This window comes from Dasypus novemcinctus, chromosome 10, assembly GCF_030445035.2.
Source record: "Dasypus novemcinctus isolate mDasNov1 chromosome 10, mDasNov1.1.hap2, whole genome shotgun sequence".
Taxonomy (NCBI): Eukaryota; Metazoa; Chordata; class Mammalia; order Cingulata; family Dasypodidae; genus Dasypus; species Dasypus novemcinctus.
In genome coordinates this window covers 117,395,919-117,414,693 of record NC_080682.1, presented here as the reverse complement: position 1 = coordinate 117,414,693, position 18,775 = coordinate 117,395,919, and the positions used below count along the sequence as shown (strand labels likewise).

Genomic DNA, 18,775 nt, shown 5'->3' with positions numbered 1-18,775 from the left:
AAAAAACAGAGGATCATGCTTCTGTCTTCAGGAAGTGTGGTTAATTACATTTGGCCTATGTAAATAGCAGAAAGGAGTATTAAGCAGTTAAAGATGAAGTAAAGGAAGAGCCTGTGTGCACGTGGGTATAAAGAGCTCCTTCGGCCTTTTGGAATGGTTCTTCTTAGAGTCAATTACTCTATGCTATTAGGAAGACTGAGATTTGTGCTTTGTCTGTTCATCTTAGATTTTACCACAAATGGCAGCCAGTCACATATTCTATGTGAAAGTAAACACATTCTGCCTTATGTGTTGGGGTATATAATCTTCTTTTGTTCCTAGCTTTACAATTATAATTTGCAAGGAGGTTACAGAAAAGTTAAGGAAAAATGTTTTGTTTTGTTTTTCTCCTATTGACTTAGCCCACATATGGACAGAGAGATAGAGAGGAGGGCGTTTGGGATTGTCAAAGATGGATGATAATAGCATCAAGGAAACATGCTCTTCCCAGACAATTTTGGGAAGCCTTTCTACTTCTTAGAGGAACACATTAAGAACTGCCAGAAGAAATGTGTTTTAATAGGGATAATGCCTCATCTACCAGGGTTAAGTTCTAACAGGAAACAGTGCCTCCCAAACTACTCACTATAAAACAGAAAATGAGAGGGTCTGGGTTAGCACTATTTGATTAACAAATTGTACTCCATATAGTAATAAGAACTTTCTCATGGAATTCTTCCATTTTCTTTTTTTGTTTGTTTCTTTGAAAACATTAAACATTTTTGAAGTATTGCTTCCTACCTCCAAAGTTTAGGAATAAAAAATCATTTAAATAAAATCAAATGTACACTAAAGCCATGTTCCTTTATGTGAAGAAATATGAATGAAATATGCATTAATATTTTAAAGTAAATTATTTCACCGCATAAGTATCTTTAAATATCTCAAGAGCATGACAAATTCTAAACACACTAAGATCATGTGGCTATTTCAATATTCTTGGGAATGGCAAGCAATCAGCCTGTCTATGGCTTAGGATTTGTTTCCATGCTTGTCTCTTGAGCTTCCTCCACCTGAGTGCTTTTCATCGTTTTCCAGTGTTTGCTGAAGTTCATGGATGGTGCTAAGAGCACGTGAAACTGTTTCGGTCTCAAATGCAGCTTATCTTCAATGCTTTCTTTACTAGATGAAAGATGCTCTAGTTCTTTTTCCAGAGCCTCTAGTTCCTTTAATGTCTCATGCCTGTCTGGATGATGCTGGATCACTTTTGCCAAAGCATCATATTCTTGATGTTTTTTTCATATTCATTTTGTTTGAAAAATTTGCTTTTTGCCATCAGCAATTTTTTCATGTGTTCCGGTAATGCTACATTCTATTTCTTTGTCAATTTGTTCATAATTTTCCATTTTTCTGAGGTTCATCTATAACAATAAGGTTTTGCCCAGTGAAAAGTCTCACTGTGATAGGGCGCTCAGCATATGTTGGTACTGGACACATCCCTCTTCCTGGGATCCAGAGCTGCACCATTTAATGAAACTCTGCACTAGAAGATGAATTCTCGGTTCAACACCAGCACCATCTCCATCACTTAAGAAATGCCTCCGTAAAGTCATAAAATCAGCTGCGAAGTGTGGAAGCAAGATGGCGGGCAGTCTCTGCCTGGTTTCTCCTTGCCCACTGGGCTTCCTCTTGGTCCAGAGCTCCGTGGGCCCAGCTTCTTGAGGCTTCAGGCTTACCCAATCCGCAGACCTCTCTCCCCTGGCATAGGGCTTGTTTCTTTCCCGGCCTTCCGTATCAGTCTCAGCTGTTCTGCTCTCCTCCCAACTTCAGCGATAAGCTATCAGGCAAAACCGCTCATCTCTCCCTGGGGTCTAGGCTATTTGAGCCTCCTCCTTTCTGTCACATGGCAGGATAAAGAAAAGAGGGAGCCCTCACTTCCTCTGCCTGTCTGTGTGTCTGTGTCTATCAGACCCAGCAAGGGGGTGGGGGCTCAACCCCAGTCCAGCCCACTGTGTAGTCTATCAACAACCCTAAATCAAGCTTAACAGGTAATTCAACCAAAGGCCCCTCAACTGAATTTAATGCAATCAAAGGATATCACAAACATAATCTTTCTCTTTTGGGGATTCATAAAATAATCTCAGACTGCCACAGAATGGGAAAAAAACAACAACACAAAAAACATTGCCCTTCCAAAACTGTCATTCTACTGGGTTGTTGAGTGGAAATGATCTTTAGGTACCACTGAGGAAATAGCCAAGTAATACCTGGATAACCAGTTTTGGAAAACTTGCCTAGACACAAGGGAAGTTCTGAGTGTTCTCTCTGGTCGTGTGAGCCACATCAGGCACGGCTCCCATGGTGTGTGTGGCAGACACAAGCTGAGGCGGTGGCTGGCAGCAGCGAGGCCTAGCTCCCACAATGCAGTGGGGTAAACCATCATGGAGGAGGAGGCAGAGTGCCTGGGCCACCGCAGCCGACCCGCTCCCCTCGCTGCAGGTGTCCCCCGCCCCACCCCGAACTGCTCCCACTTTCTTGAGAGCTGTTTTCTTTCCATCCCTAACTCCATTCACTTCACCATTACTTGAGGATTGATACAAATGTCCCTGGCTGTTTTCCCACTATTGAAAACTTTCATCTCAAGCAATTCTGTAGTCAAATAAGATGGACCATAATTACACCAATGAGGGGCTCTTGATAGTGAAGTTAGCCATTCAAATAACCTTGAACAGAATGATTTCAAGTTTTAAAGGACAAACACATGCCCTAGTTCTATTGGTATAAATCTTCAACTTTCTACTGGAGCTTCCTTACAGCTTGGTTTCCTTTAAGCAGTATACGTAATTTGGATACTTGACCTAGTTTATCCAGTTGTCTGTTCAAGTCATGTCTTATAAATCATATAAATAGTTTTTTTTAGTAGGTACTGGGGATTGAGCCCAGGACCTCATACATGAGAAGCAGGCACTCAGCCACTTGAGCTATATTCGTCCTGCTAAATTGATTTTTAAAATGTGTCTAAAGAAACCTACAAATAACACCATTAACAAGAAGAGACTTTCAGAATGTCAAAGTACAGATAGGATGCACAGTGTGACCTCTCTGTTTTAATAATCTGTATCTAACTTGCCACCAATTTAAATCAGTTAGAAATATGGTAATGGCAACATCAAGCAATTTTTTTTTGTTCCTTTGCAAATTTTATGTGTTATTATGAAATTTAGTTTAACTGTTATTTGAAATGGAAAACTGATTGGATTATTGTTATGGTCATTTAAGATCATTTAAGGTGTACAACGTATTTAGGAAATAATGAACAATTTACTTTTAAAGAAACAAATGAAGAGTTTTCCATGAGATTCCATTGGGAACCTCTTTATGTGCATCAGTATCATGAGGTGCCCCACCCTTCACGCCATGTTAAGACAAGGTTTTATTGAATCTCCTTCCATACAGTCACGAACCAGACTTCAGTGAATATGTTTTTGGCACATGCTTTTATTGGGAGTTTTATTTTATAAATAAATTATAATTATCATAAAGTAGCAATAAATTTCTTCCTTGGCAAGTTTCACCCAGCAAAGCAAGACAAAAGTTATGCTCACTTCTACTTAAACTGAGCTTGGCACCAGTTATCTGAATTGCTCTATCCATCCTCAATCTTATTCAGCGTGTAGTTCTAGGTGGTAGAATTGAAGTCAATTTGAAGAGTCATATGCAAACCACGTTTCTTTCTGGTGGTGTGATTGAGATTTTTATCATCTTTTAAATCCAATTTCCCCCTGCTTCCTTTGAAATAGCGTTATGTTACATTAACAGTAAGAAGAAAATAATGAAGCCATTTTCATTTTTTGAAGGGTAATGTATCTTAAACTTCACCACTTTAAAGACCTTAATTACTTATATCCAGTCAGTGAAAATACTCCGGTACCACTTTACACAAGGAAGCGTAACCCTCCCATTTCTTCACACACAGGTGTACATATACCTTTTCCTTGCCTTCCCTGCTATCTTTTTTTTTTTCAGATTTATTTATTTATTTATTTCTCTCCCCTCCCCACCTCCCCACCCTGGTCATCTGTTCTCTGTGTCTATTTGCTGCGTCTTCTTCTTTGTCCGCTTCTGTTGTTGTCAGCGGCACGGGAATCTGTTTCTTTTTGTTGTGTCATCTTTTGTCAGCTCTCCATGTGTGGTGCCATTCCTGTGCAGGCTGCACTTTCTTTCACGCTGGGCGGCGCTCCTTACGGGGCACACTCCTTGTACACGGGGCTCCCCTACATGGGGGACACCCCTGCATGGCACGGTACTCCTTGCGCGCATCAGCACTGCGCATGGGCCAGCTCCACACAGGTCAAGGAGGCCCGGGGTTTGAACTGTGGACCTCCCATGTGGTAGATAGACGCCCTAACCACTGGGCCAAGGCCGCCGCCATCCCCGCTATCTTAACCATTACTTTCAGAATTATATTTCTAAAAGATGTGACCCCAATGACTGTGTATCAAAGTCCTTGCCCTTTGCAATATGACCCTGACAACCTCCACACCTCCTCCCCATTCACCCCACCACTGCCCACCAATGTCATCTCTCTTCCTTGTCCCAGTTTTCACTGAACTGCTCCTTGTTCCTATACTTTGTCCTGAGCTGTCCGTGTTTCTGTGTCTAAGCTCCTGTGGGTTCTTCTACCTTGAACTCCTTTTTCTTCCACTTATAGGATTACCACTTGCCTTCGAGGCCATCAGATGTCAACTCCACCTTGAAGCCATCTTTTTTTTTTAATTAATTTATCCCCTCCCTGCCCCCTAGATGGCTCCCTGGTCAGTTTGCTCTTTGTCTGCCTGTCTTCTTCAAGAGGCACAGGGAATCTAACCCAAGACCTCCCATATGGGAGGGGGTGCCCAATTGCTTGAGCCACACCTGCTCCTGAAGCCACCTTTAACCTGCTCGGCTGATGTTGACTGATTCTTTCTCTGAACTCCCAACACCTGTTTTCAGACCTCTGGAGTTCTTTATCTGGGTCTGCACACTTCTCCATTTAGGTTAATTCCTAGAAGTCGGGGACCGTCTAGTACTCATTTTATCTCCCATGTTATCTTCTCAATATGAATTTTAATATACTTGATTCACAAATTTTTGAATGGGTCTCCTCTTGTTTTAGAAGTAAGATATAATATGTTTAGTTTATTTGGAAAATATAAGTAGTAGGTACTTAATAAAGATTTGCTGAATGAGTATTGAATGAATGACCTGGGATTTTGATTTTGGTGCAAAGATGGTAAATGAGACCATGGATTGGACCTTGGTGTTGATACAATTGTGTGACTTTGTGTGTGTGTTGATACAGTTTTAAGGTGCTGCCTTTTTTTTTTGTTACAAAACCTCTAACTACATTCAGAAAACCTACAGTTTTTATTTCATAATACCAGCACAAAGAAAAGATGATTAAAGCTCTAACAGTTTTTCAAGTTCTGAAACCCAACTTTAATACCATTGAATAAAAAAGACATTGATAACAACTGAATTCTACATTTGTTTAAAAAGGTTCTAACAGAGAGGGGCAATTCTTTGCAATATCTTTCACCTTCTCAATAATATAATACCTACATGTAGTGTGTGATAACCGACTGGGGTTGAAATATAAACCACAAGACATTCACTGGGAAAAGCAGGCAAACAATAAAGATTGCTGGATAAAGCACAAAATGGGGACAATTAATTGTCAAATGCCTCTATGAAAGATGTCGACCACCTCTTGCCTTTAATTTGACCTCTGGGAGGGAGTGGATGGTGCAGGCGTCATCCCTGCGGCCTCCTTTCCTCCATCCTTTACTCTTAACAGGGTAAACTTGTCTCTGGCTATCAAGGGATACTTGAGGTCTTAAAAGAAAAGCCCAATAACCAAAGTCAGTTATTGCCTGGAGAAATTAAGTGTGGTCTGGCTTATGTAATTGGTGGCCGAGGGGCCATATGAGTCATTTATTCATGCATACATGTATTCAACCAACAGGTATTTTTATTCAACTTTTACAATGCCTCAGGCAGTGTTCCAGGGAGATTATAAAGCAGCGAACCGGAAAAAAAAAGCCTCTTTTATAGAACCTACATTCTAGTGGGAGGAGCCTAACAATCAACCAGTCAATAACTATAAAATGTGTCAGATAGTGATAAGTAGTATGAAGAAAGAAGCAGCAGGTTAAAAGTGATAGTGACAAATAGGACCCTATAATGTATGGTGGACAAGGAAGGCCTTGCTATTAAGGTGATATGTGAGGAGACCCAGAAGAAGAGAGGGTTGGGGGAAGAGGTGGTTATTCTGAATTATTCTAGAGCCTTGCTCTGCAAAATGTGGTCCATAGACCACCCGCATAGATATTAACTGGCAGTTTTTTAGAAATGCAGAATCTTGGCCTCTAACCCTAGCCTACCAAGTCAGCATCCACATTTTATCAAAGCCCTAGATGACTTGTATGCATATTAAAGTTTGGGAAGCATTGCTCTAGAACACTTGGAGACCCAGTAAAAATGATTTGTTACTATTCGGTTGGACTTTATCTCCTGGAACACAGGGCAAATTCACGTAAGGCTGCATTACCAGGTTTGATTTCTGGTATGTTTCACCCGATGATGGGTCATGTCCAGGGTTTTAGTAGGGGCGAATCAGGCTGCAGGTGATCTAAGAAGTTCATATGTCCTTCAACTTCACTTTGCATGTTCCTCCCCTCTAAATACAGTTTACCATGCAAGTCCACAAATCTTGCTGGAACTCCTTAACTAATGAGACGATGAACCTATGCAGGCATCATTTCCTTTAATCATGGTTTCTCCTGAAGGTGAGTAAAGAAAAAATGAAGTGGGATGAGATAATAGCAAACCCTATCCTGACAGATGCCCCTATGAACCAAATGAAAATCACTGGTAGACTTCACTCTAACATTTTTTGAGTAACTTACTGTTTTAAAGCAGAATCTCATTTAATCTTTTTCTCTCCTTTTAAACTGAGACTAATTCAGAAAGAAAGGTACTTTTTCAGCAGGTAGTAAAGTGTTGATCTAATTCATGGTAACCACTGTCACCCACTGTCACAGAGCTTAAAGCACAGATGGGCACCTTGGTACATTTCTCTATGGGGTCAAAAATGTGATAAAAGCTAGAAATGAATATGCAATTTACTCCCTAAATAATACAGACATCTTCTGTATCTGAAACTTCTCAGATATGAGAAACCATATAAGAAGCTTACTTATAATGCAAGAAATGTTTCTTTCCCTAAATCAACATCTACATTGGCTTATACATATGAATGAGCAGCTGTGGCATGGCAAAATATCTTCTCAGTGAAAATAACTGCATCCTAAATGTACAGGCAAGATTTGTAAAACCCAGCTGTGGATCTTGGTCAGAAATTGCCTCCACATCATCAGGGAACATTTAATGAGAGCTATGTAAATGAAAAGCACTGAGCGAGACTGTCCTGGGAAGAAAAGACCAGTGTTCTAGTGCCAATGCTAACTCCACCGTGTGATCTTGTGCTGGTAATTTCATCTTTATGAATCTGTTCTCTCACCTATTAAAACGGGTTAGGATGGGTAAGATACATTTCAGAAGAACCCATCACGTTGTTCAATTCTAGATTAAAAAAAAAAAACTTGATCCCAAATGAATGCATAACCTACTTAAATCGATGCATTTTGTATAGTTAACTAGAATTGCTAGAAATAGAAAGTGAGAGTTGAAAGAATCGTTAAAGATCAGCTTGTCTAACTTCCTCATTTCACAGAAGGGAAAACCGCATCTCAGTCAGCATCCAGATAGGAAAGCAGTTCAATATTTTTAAAGTTGCCATAGTTACTAAAGCTGAAGCTAGTTGAGCAGCTAGTGAGTTTGTTAATTCTTTTCATTCAGTAGGAGATCCCATGCTGTGGGATGGCTGAAATAGCCCAAGGAAACTAACCCAATAAGATTATTATAACCTATTGGACCTAAAGGGGGTTAAAAAAAAAAAAAAAAACAAGTGAAAAAACAACTCACGGAGTCTCAGGGCTTTTTCATGTATACAACTTTACTTTCATTTCTAGGTTGTTCATTCCTATTGTTCACACATCATTATTGAATGATATATACATGAAAACTGTAAAAGTATAAACAGTTATTGTTAGTTTAAAACAAACTAGCCATGCATCAGGAAATACTGATAGTTCAAGAAATAGTCCAAATATGGTATTTTCTTCTTCCCAATCCATCATCAATTCGATCTTCCTCAGTAATATTCCTCCAGATGTGACACACAGATTCTGGTTTAATTTAATTAATCTGGTTAGAGTCTTAAAACTTTCACAGAAAAATTAGGAAGGAAACCCAAATAAAACTCCACACGGCTCTAGAATTTTTATGACTTAGCTCTGTCTTTCTGGACAACCCCTCTCCCACACATGCATATTTCACTAACAGATCCTACCTCCTCCTGCAACTAGAACTCTCCCAGCGTATCCCCTCCCTCAGTGTACCCTTTTACTAGTCTTCTCTTGGTTGTTTTTGTTTACTTCCCAACAGCCGTCTCACACGTATCATCACAGAATGTGATGGAAAAGAGAATTCCTGCAAATAGAGTCTGCAAATCCCCTCCCTCCAGGTACCTAAATGATTACTGATGTCCTTCTCTCCACCCCACGCCCCACTCTGGACCCAAGGTGGTGTGGAGAGAATAAAGGCAGGGCTCATTTCCTGGCTCGGGGAGAACGTTCTTGGCCTCTTTATGTATCCTGACAATGCAGCATCTCAAACAGGTTAAAATATTTACCAAGCTGATTAGAGGCTTATGTCCCCTTCCAGTGTATCATCCCTCTTCCATCACTGTATCAACCCTCCTCCCATAATTTATATATCTCTTCTTTCAGGGGTTCCATCTTAGTGATTTTTGTATTATTTGGGGAGACTCTTGGCATGCAATGAAATAAACACTCATACAGGTAAAGTCTAAGTAAATCCTTGAGCTAGAGATATTTTGATATCAGAGAGATTCTTCGATCCATATTTGTCATTATCAGCACCCAGATCAAATATGGGGAAACAATAGGTCCTAATTCTATTCTTGATTGTACAAATATTATGAAATTATCACAGATCCTCACTAGATAATCCTTCCATTTAGAAGGAATTTCAACATGCTAGAGAACTGTAAATGAATTTTCCACAGCAATAGCAGAAGAGGAAGACAAACCAAGACAGACTTAAATTACTCCTAACTTCACCCCATGTTCTGCGTGTGCAGCACATTTGTTTGACTACCCCCTACTTAAACCAATCCTCAAAATTAATAATGAGTAATGAGGCATTTTTGTTGTCCACTCCCTGACTCTGCAGCCAACATTTAATTGACCACACCCAAGCCTGAACACATTTCTGAGCATTGGTAGCCTCGTTTGTTAATTAAGATGTTAAGAGAGATGGTTTTTAAGGTCATTTCCAGCTGACATTCTGTACTATTTAGTTTACCATGTCTTCTAATTAAAGCTTTCTTGTCTTCAAAGAACAATTATTACAAAGAGATAGTTCCTAAAAATTCTCTTTTTACTCCACACATTTTGAACACATGGAAATTCTACTTTCTTACTTTTATGGGTGGGGAAAGATCTATATCTGTGTGAATTGCTCTTTCTATATGCAGTAGAGTTTGGACCTTTGATCTTGGTTTTAAGTTTAATTCAAGTAGAAATGCATTGCTTGTTGGGGCTTTTAAGATTAGCAACTTATTGGAAATGGTTCAATAGGCCCACTGTAGCTTAAAGATTACAAGTTTAATAAATCAACTAGTAATTGCTCAGCTCAGAGATAAATTTATTGAGGCTGGGGGCATAAGATGAAAATAATCTATTTCAGGAAAATCAAGAATTCAGAAAACTAAAACAGTGAGGATGTCTTGAATTCTCAGAATCACAAGTAGAAGCAAATTTAAGGCAATAAAGCAATCTCAGGAAAAAATAAAGAATAAATGTTTATTATTTTTATAGATTCCTAATCCAAATAAGATTCCTGAGAGACTTTCATTGACTAAGTCAATAAAAGGCAAAACTATCTGAACAGCATTTTGGTTCAAGATAATCTTCTCTTATTCCCTCTGTCAATTCCCTCATATCCATGTCCCTACTACTAAGAGTAATTTAGTTTCTTAATAAAGTTGCTGACCCATTGGGAAAGTTAAGTAATGGCAGAAGAAAATTTCATTCATTCAATCTTTAATCAGCTAACAGTAATTAACTGCTTATGAGTGAAATGTTGCCCTGGACATTAGGACACTATTTAGTGAGCAAAATAAACATGGCCCCTTCTCTAATGGACCTTCAAAGCCAAATGGGAAAGACCAAGATTAGTTTTAAAAAATCACACTTCTGAATTATACAAGCTATCCCACAGGGAAGAGAGAGAATGGTGGTACAGAGCCTGAAAGCAAACCAGATAAAGTAGGAGCAACCGTGTGGCCCCAAACTAGAGTACAGGCAGGCAAGAGCTCATCACTTCCTAGACATGAGATCTTCAGTGAGCAACAACCTCTCTGAATCTACAACTCTTTATAACACAAACTAATAGCACAGGCAAAGGAGTGAGGCAATGGCAGGCACACAGGGCTGGGCTAAGTATTTGGTTCTCTCTTCTGAGACCAACAGGAGGCCCTTGAAACGTTTTAAGCCCAAAGCTGGCAGGTTCAGTTTTGTTTTTTGAAAATATACCTCTGGCTGCTGAATTGAGGGTGCCGAAGGGGCTGGGAAGGACCAGTTCAAGGATATTATTACACTGGTTTAAGTGAGAGACAGTCATGGATGGACCAGACAGGTGGCAGAATAGTTGGAGAGAAGTGGACAGACTCGGGGGAAAAATAGGCAATAAAATCAATAGACATATTTATTGCCTTATAAAAAAATAAGAAATTCATCTATTTCATTAAAGTATGACAAAATATTATTGACTATTTATTAGACTAATAAACCTCTTGGTGAAAACCATGTTTTCTTCTGTATATCACTAGTCCCTAACACAGTGCCTGATTCAAGGTAGGCATTTAATAAATACAGATCAAATAATAAAAATTAATGACTGATGCCAACAAATAAGTAGGTCTATTTTACAGGACTCTCTCTTTACATTTTTATTTTAGCTTGAGCAGAACAAAAACAGATGGGAGAAAAAGAGAGATAGAGAGAAAAAGGAGATGGCTGCAAGAAAGAGAATACTTAAAACTAGCACATATTGAGCACTTGCTATATTCCCAATACCATTCAAAATCTCTGCATATGTTAATCCACTTAAACATCTCAAAACCCTCTGGTATAGAACCCATATCATATTTGCCATTTTACAGATGAGGAAACTGAGACCCAGAAAGTGTGAGTGGTTTTCCCAAGGTCATACAACTAACCATACAACTATCCAGAATGATCACTGCATGAGACTTATTCTCCTAAGGAGAATAGAAAAGGAAACAGGTTGACATAGTATAGAAAGGGTTGGAGACCAAAGAAGGAAAGGGATGGAGGAGGAGTGGAGAAACCAAAGATGGAAAGAGATAGCATATTCCCAGAGAGGGAAATGGCAGAGATACCTAGGGGAAAAAGAAGAGTTGCATGGAGAAATAGAGATAAGAGTTTTGGGCTAGGCAGGAGGGGTACAGGGAGTTTAGCATTTAGTTTGATATCAAAGGCAGAAGAGTTCTAGCTTGGTTTTAGCCCAGAGCTGGGGAGCAGCTCCAGGCTGGCAGGGTGTATGTTCTCTTCGTTATGTTTCTCTTGGTTGTAGTTGTTATTTTCTAGATATGGGAGTCTTGGGCACTTAATGGGCTCTGGGAAGCACTGTAGCTCTAAATTGAATTAAAACAGGCAAGGGCTCACTACTTACTAAGCTGTAAGGTCATGAGTGACAACTTCTCTGACTCTAAAATTCTTCACCTATAACATAGGAATGAACTCATTTACCTTCCAATGTTGCTGGAAGAATTAGAGATAATGGATGCAGAATAATCTAGTAGCATCCAGAAGTGAGGACTAGCATAATAGCACTGGGCAACAAGCTTGCTTGTATATTGTGTAAACTCTGTGCTCTTTTCTTCTCTAACCAGACCTTTGCAATGTACTTAGAACCATCCCTGAGAGAGTTAAAGGGTTCACAGAGTTTGGGAAGTAGTAAAGGTCAGAGGTTCTACTGTGGGACAAGACAGATCTGGCTCAAATTCCAGCTCTGCCATCATCTGCTGTATATACTTGATCAAATTATGTCACCTCTCTGAATCTAATTCCTCATCTAGACACTTGGGATTAACATCTATCTCACAGGGTGGCGTTGAAGATTAAAGAAGCAATATATATGAAATGCTGAACAGTTCCTGACACATAATACAGCCTTCAATAAGTGATAACTATCAGATTATGGTAATTAAGAGAAACATCAGAACCCTGCAATATGGAGGTTGAGAAAGAGAAGCAGACCCAGAGTGGGGAAGGAACTTGAGAAAGTCCCTGGGAGATGATGGATACAAGTGTTTGAGAGACTTCTTCAGGTAGCAACATTTATTTGGAGATAACTTCCTGTGATGGACTGGAAACCCCATCCTCCCACCCTCCCACAGAAAGATACCTGTGCCAAATCCCTAGAACCATTGAATGCCACCTAATTTGGAAAAACAATCTTTACAGGTCTAATTAAGATAAGGACTCCTTAGATAAGATCATCCAGGATTATCCATGAGCACCCTAAATCCAGGTGACAAGTCCTTGTAAGAGAGACACAGGAGCACAGAGGCAGAGGAGAAGGCAACAGGAAGGTGGAGTAGAGACGAGCAAGATGGCGACAAGCCAGGAAAGCCAAGGAATGCCACAAATAGAGCTGGAGTAGGCAAGGAAGGATCCTCCCCGAGAGCCTGTGAGGGCAAACAGTCCTTGATTTCAGACTTCTGGTCCCCAGAACTGTGAGGAAATGGATTTCTGTTGTTTTAAGTCCCCAGGTCTGTGGTAATTTGTTGGATCAACCCTAGGAAATCAGTAGCTTCCTGTGTTAAGGTGCTCTGAGGGGGCTCTGCGGAGTTTTGAGGGGCAGGAAAGGAGTCGTAGGGGCAGGGGCTGGCGACCATGGGCAGGGCACAGTCTGTGCGCTGGCCCCAACTCCTCTCCAACCAGAGCGAGTTTTATTTGTTTTTCATATTTGGTCTTGGGTTGATGAAACAAGGGTTCCACCATCAAAAAAACAGTTTGAAAACTGCTTTAGAAAAGGGCAAGAAAAGTGATTCAAATTAAGGTATTTGTGTGGCTATAATTAAAAAAAAAAAAAAAGAAACAAAACAAACCCTGTAAGCTCATTTAATTTTCCACTAATGTCAACTCTATTGAGAGCACCACATTTTGTTAGTTTTGCTCCCCGCTGTGCTGCAGTGTCTAGAGCAGTGCCTGGCGCACAGTGAGGTCACTCGATAAACATTTCTGGACTGAATGGATAAGCTAAACCAATGTCCATAGCTTTCAGTTTCTCTGGACCTGTAGGTGACGGAACAAATTTATTACCACTGAAATGCCTCTTGGGAGACATGTTAGTTAACTACAACTCCCAAAAGTTGTTTTTCCAGGCTGAAAAAAAAATAGTCTCTGAGAGTAGAATATGTGTTTACGAGATTGATTCTGGCATTACCGTTGCTGATGCTGACAAAGGACAAAGACACTTTCATTTTCACTTTGATTGATTTGTGAAAGCAAAATATTATGCAAACAGTGTTTTGTTTTGTTTTTCCTACTGAAACTTGGAGAGTGACTTGATATGGTTACGTTAGACTTGGGGACATAAATAAAATGTTATTATTTAGCATGAGTATAGAACTTTGTAATTTACACAGGACTTTTACATAAGTTTCTTTTTATTTTATTTTATTTATTTAATTTTTTTATTTATTTCTCCCCTCCCACCCCAGTTGTCTGTTCTCTGTGTCTATTTGCTGCGTGTTCTTTGTCCGCTTCTGTTGTTGTCAGTGGCACAGGAATCTGTGTTTCTTTTTGTTGCGTCTTCTGGTTGTGTCAGCTCTCCATGTGTGCGGCACCATTCCTGGGCAGGCTGCACTTTCTTTCACGCTGGGCGGCTCTCCTTACGGGGCGCACTCCTTGAGCATGGGGCTCCCCTACGCGGGGGCACCCCTGCATGGCAGGGCACTCCTTGCGCGCATCAGCACTGCGCATGGCCAGCTCCACACGGGTCAAGAAGGCCCGGGGTTTGAACCACGGACCTCCCATGTGGTAGACGGATGCTGTAACCACTGGGCCGAGTCCACTTCCCTACATAAGTTTCTAATCAGATCATCCGAATAATTCCGGAGATGAATGGAAAGTAAAGCTCAGTGAGGTTAAACGACTTCCCCAAGGTCATGCAATTAGTAGATGCTATGAGCTTAACCTACACTCAGATGTTCCAATTCCATTTCCTGTTTTCTTTCTGCAGAATCATAGTTTTATAATAATTTACCTATATGAGATAGCTAAATCAATAAAGAATTACCAGATTTTCTCTAAGTTTGGTAAATATATTTCTAGAAAACTTATTTACCCATTCATTGCTTGGTGGCTGAGTGTTGGATAGTATGCCATTTTAGCTTTATTTTTAAATAATAATGGAATTACATGGGTTTAAGAATCAAAACAATATATAAAAATAATATAAAAAGGTGTAAATTGATAACTCTCAGTTCCACTTCATCTCCAATGACCCCATTTTCCCTCCCTATTAGTCATTTAATTGGTGAGAAACTTATTTAAATAAAGCTGAAACTAAGACTGTAGAGGAATACAGGAAGTTATTATTTGCAGCATTTTAAAGAAAAATAATAAGCTTAACTGGAACATGCTTAATAACCTGGAGAGATAAGGAATGAAAATGTGTCTGTTCTTTCTTAGTTGGTTTACCACTGATACTGGCTCCTCATACCTTCGGATATTTTCCCAAATCAGAAACAGTTTTATAAATAATAGATTTTCTTTCCATGTGACTACCATAATACCCAAAGTGCTATTTAAATTGCCAAGAGAGCACACGTTCCAACAGAAAGTTCTATGCACTTGTTCACTAAATGGTAAGTTTTTCTAGAATTATTTGGGGTCACTTAATAGCCTTTAAAGAGCTCATTAGACTCTAAAGTGATCTAAAATCAAAGTTAAAGCCACCCATTGTCTTAGAAATATGTGCAAGAGTTACGTAGTTTCATACAAGAGCCATCTTGACATAAAGATAATTTATACATCCTTCTTTATTACACAATAGCCAAGACATGAATTCCTCTCATTTAAGACCAATCAGAAGAAGATTTATAAATGATTCTTTCCTTAGTAATTAAATAATTAGATACTATTTTCTCCATTTTTAAAAAATATATATTTTCTTTTAAATATTTGAATTTCTTTCAAGATAGGCATTTCTTATTGGGGGAGGTATTTTTTTCAAGTAATCAAAAGAAGGGATATTAGAATCTTAGTGACAATTCCTCCCTGCCATATACTTAGCAATGAACAGCAGATACACAAAGCATCCTAGAAGAAACACAATTGTCTATAAAATTGTAAGTAAAGAGCTGCTTTGGGCTACTCTTTGTGAGAAATAATGAAAGTGGTGTTTCTACACAGTCATCTTCAAAACAAAGCTGATACAGTCCAGAGAAATGAGACGTGAGGATTGTTTAGGCCGGGAAGATGGCGAGAGTAGAAAGGATGTGCAGAGAAAATTGCTGAAGAAAATAAAATATTTTCAATCTGGATAATTCTGTTCATATTTAGGAGCACAATTTCCCCTCTTTCCAGTAGATTCAAGAGGAAACATTTTCAATAGTCTGCTGATAACTGAACAGCTAATCTCCTTGAAAGCAAAGAAAGTGGATTTTTATTGATCTTTTATTTGAGCATTTTGACTTGATAACAATGAAATATTAACTACAGGTAATTGTAGCTTTTTTCCTCACAGCTGTTAAATCTCCCTCACAATTTGTTTCCTCATTGCATTTCTATACCTTGTTTTTCCTAACTATAGAACAAGAAAATCAAAAATTTATAGAGAGCCTAAGTCTACAGAACAAGCTGTATGGAAAATGCAGAGATGTTATCTGGATATAAAATATAATCTACTTTATAAAATGAGAGTAGATCTTGAGAAAGATGTAAAGATGTACTTACCGAGCATTTACTATCTGTCAGGCCCAATTTTCCTAAGTACTCTTCATTTAAATATCTATATATCCAAATGTCTTGTCTCCTCTCACAGCCCTCTCCCCAGCTCCACATCCCCTGTACCACGTACTCTAAGATCCCTCAAGGTTGCTTAGGATTTCCCTGCCATCCCTGATGTCTCATCCTGTGAAAATGCTGCGCTTTAGCATTTGTTACTGCTGTTCCTGTCCAGAACTCCCGTTTTGCAGAGAGAACCGAGGCAAGCGTGGGACAGCACAGCAGTGACGATTAAGTGGCAGAGACGAAATGCCAGCAGTGGTCCGGCTGACTTCCATACCCATTTGCAGTACCGGCTCTACAAGGGCAGGCCATAACCAGAGCTCAAGCTCTGCATGTCACCTACTCCCCCCTCTCTTCAGAAAAGCGAAAAAAGACCATAGTCACACAACTATAGTGGCTAAGTTCATGGATTTTATGTTACTTTCTCTTCATTTTTCTCTCCTAAAATCCAACTTATTTATTAACTTGCCACTTACTTTATGTACACCTGATAGACTCTGAGCCACATGCACTGCTAGGTCCTGGGCCCTTAGAGCTCCCCGCTCTGAGCTTAAGAGAGCCGTTTACTTAAATCTGGCAAGAGGCTGCTTAATAAAATATACACCACGGGCCTGAGCTGTTGAAGGACAAGGGGAGTGATTATGGTTTAAAACTGGATATAAAAAGAGAGTAGATTACCACCGAAGTGAGAATTTCTGTATGTCATTTGGTTTAAATGGAACTGTGATTAGAAAGAGAAGAGAGACATCTGAAAGGGTCACGAGAAGAAAAATAGTAGCAATTTTGAATTTCAACTAAAATGGATGAAATCTGGGGCATCACAAATGGAAACACTTTCTAAAGCTCACCGCACTAAAACATCTAATGTAGAAGGCGCAAATGCCATGAGAAACTTATGTAGCCTCAGGGACAATATTTGGTAGATAATTAATGAATTTTATCTGAAAAAAAATAACATCAAATGTATGTAAACTATGTTGCTAAGGTACGGAAGAGTTTGGCTGTAGGCGGCAGCCAAACAAAGCGGGAAAATCATCAACATCAGAAAAGAATAAACCTGAGAAGGCTGAATTTTGTTGTTAGTAATTATGTGTTATCTCTCAACTTGCAAACCTGAGATTCTGCCTATAATGAGCTCAATTACTAAGCTACTGGAAAGTAAATATTTGGAAAAAACAAGACTTAACTCCTTATTAAGACAGGGAAAGAAGTTTGAGAACAGAGCAGAAACCAAGGGAGCTTTTTCTGCTACTTTCTAGCTGCGTGAGCTGGTGAAAGTTAGTTAGCCTCTCTAACCTACAGATTTCTCATCTGCAAAAAGGTGTTAATAAATACCTCCTTCACAGGTTTGACGAATAAGCCATTATCATAATGCCTCGCTGGTAGCAAGTTCTCAGTAAGTGCCAGCTACTAAAATCATGAAAGCTAATGTTACTAAGTACCTATTGTATGTCAGGCACTGCTCTTAGTGCTTGTCATCTATTAATTCAAGTAATCATTAAAAAAGCCTATGAGGCAGGGGCAGTTATTTTCCTTAATTAGAGATGAAAAAACGGAGGCACAGAAAGGCTAAATAACTTGCCGCCCATCACACAGCATATAAGTGTTAGGGCTATGATTTAACTCGATTTAACTTGATGGCCCTTGACCATCCAGCCATGTTAACCGTTTCATGGTAAATGCCAGCCTTTTAAATTTTCTTCATAGCATTTATTGCTGCACGTAATTATCTTATATTTATTTGCTTATGCTCTGTCCTCTCCCAGGAGAAAATAAGCTCCACGAGAGCAGTGACCACGACTGCCTTATTTGTTGGTATGTCTTCAGCAACGAGAATAGCGTCAGGCACAAAATAGGGACTCAACAAGAGTGTTTATGGCATGTTAAATTATAATTATTATATTCACTATTGCAAAAGAAGAATGTTGAGAAAACTGTAAATGATGAATCAAATGAAAAATAAAAAGAAATGTATGCAAAAATTATGATTCTGAAATATGCAAAAAACATGCCTAATAATGACTCAGAATCACTCCCAAAAGTGAAAGACAATTACTTACAAGAGATAGCCTCAATTGTTAAGAACAGAGTTAAAGAGAAGCACAGTCTTTCTGGTTCCTCACTTTCCAAACTGATAAGAACAACACAGTGGAATCCAGTATTACCGTGGAACACAAAGAAGAAATATCCAGAACAAACAGGTTTAACTCATAGCTCAAAATAAGGTAGATCATTCAATGAAATCCTCCAAGATTGGTCTTAATATCCATATTGTTTATATGAAGAAAATATGAGAATAACATTTGCCAATGTCCACTTACTGGGCAAAGCTTAACGTCAAGGAGATAAAATGGACATTGTAAGCTACTAAGTGCTCTCAAGTACCACGTGGGCCTGTTTTTCAGTTATTAATGTCATCTTATCACATCCACATCCTAGACACACATGCCCTACCACTTGGTTGCATTTGTTTGAACGGTGATTCTGGTGCGTTTGCTTAGAATAAGGCAACAATTTCCTGTCTCTCTCCATAATGGATAGCGCCCCCATGCTCCAGCCCTTTT

The 18,775-nt window shown here is 39.3% G+C and overlaps 1 protein-coding gene across 36 annotated transcripts in view; it reads left to right on the top strand.

Annotated features, from left to right (window-relative positions):
* Positions 1-18,775, top strand: part of DLG2 (discs large MAGUK scaffold protein 2) — a 2,400,703-nt gene that overhangs the window by 2,057,063 nt on the left and 324,865 nt on the right. The window lies entirely within an intron of this gene.